Source organism: Poecilia formosa, unplaced genomic scaffold, assembly GCF_000485575.1.
Source record: "Poecilia formosa unplaced genomic scaffold, Poecilia_formosa-5.1.2 Scaffold706, whole genome shotgun sequence".
Taxonomy (NCBI): Eukaryota; Metazoa; Chordata; class Actinopteri; order Cyprinodontiformes; family Poeciliidae; genus Poecilia; species Poecilia formosa.
In genome coordinates this window covers 34,217-35,885 of record NW_006800645.1, presented here as the reverse complement: position 1 = coordinate 35,885, position 1,669 = coordinate 34,217, and positions in this window count along the sequence as shown.

Sequence of the window (1,669 nt, the reverse complement as noted above, 5' to 3'; positions counted from 1 at the left end):
GCCGGCGACCAATTGCTGTCTGCACGCTCTCGTAAAATGTTTTTTATGAGCTGCGACTGCCAGAGAGGATGTGTGTGGAATGAGAAAGGTTTGGTGGTGGTCGACGGACATTTTTGGTTTCAGAGAATGTTACACACAAACACACACATCCGGGCTTCAGTCATTTACTTTTTAATAACTGCTTTTCACAGATTTTATTAACGGTATTCCGTTTAGCTTACGCTCATATCCAGTACTGCCACATAACAATACTAATTTTGGACAAAATACAAAATAGTTTTTACGTGACAAAAATATGCGCTATACGATATCTTAACCCAAAATAATATATTTATTGTATACTACCAAATATGAAAACCATGAGGATCATTGTGTTATTGCCTTTATTTAGTTAAAAAAAATATTATAGTATAATTTTCAGCCTAAACGTTGAAGACTTTGTAAGTGAGGCCTACTAATCCCAGCAACCTTTTGAACACATTTAGACGTTTATGACTTCTTTTCAACCACATTTTCATCTTGTTTAGAAGGAAAAGGTACTGTGAGCTAATACAACTAACCCTATTCTAGATGTATAGTATATCATATGTATATGAATGCGTATAAAAAGTAGCTTATTCGGGGGATACGCATTTGTAAAGTCAGCTGATATTGTAAGTTATAAAGAGCAGTTTCAGTCAAATCGAATTATATCATAACAGTGAAACCTGTTTTTGGTCAGCTTGCAAAATCATCAACGCCTTTTTCTTCTCCAGATAAAAAAGATATCTTCAAAGGGAATAAAACATTAAGTGCGTTCTTGTTTCCAGTGTCGATTTTGGTATCCTCATATTATGTTGCATTTTCTGACGAACAGCTGATTAAGAAAAGCTGGCATTTTCATATATTCGTTCAATCATCTCTGGACAAAAAACGACGCAATGTAAGAATTTATAATAAATATTAGGTTTTATAGATTTTTTTGAGCTTATGGTCAAAAAAATAATAACGCACCCTCGAATAATGAAGTTTGCTTCTGATTTTGATGTTTTCTCGTCTCTAAGATCGCTAAGCATAGGGGGTTCATCATTCCATTTTATTTTGAAGATCAGAAAAACGGAAATGCTGTTTTAGATTAATACAAAACAGCAACATATATTCTGATATACAAAACTATTCTACAGCAACAATAGTAACACGTTCAAACTAAGCATTGTGTTTTTGCTTTTGCACGAATTGGAGCTATTTCAGACGAGGGAACTGTTGTTTGGCAACATAGATTTTTAGCTAGCTTAAAAAAAGTAGGTTTTTAATTTATTTTTCATTTTACTAACATTTTTTTTTAAAGTGAATAAATGCATGAATCAGGTGTAACTAAACCAATCCTCTCTCAAGAATGAGAACAGCTCCAAGATAAAGGGAAGTGCTACATTCCCACCCTGTGGTCAGAATGTGTCACTACATGGAATTAATTTCATCTGTTGTTGCTGTTCACGGGCCTTCAAACAGAAATATTGCCTCGTATTTTTTCAGCAATATGGTTCAAATTTAAGATTTGTCTTTTTTTTTCTAACATACGTATTTCTTTTTTAATATATAAAAACAAATACCTATATAACAAACTAATACGCACACACGCACGCGCGCGCGCGCACACACACACACATAATAATGTGTGTGTATATATATA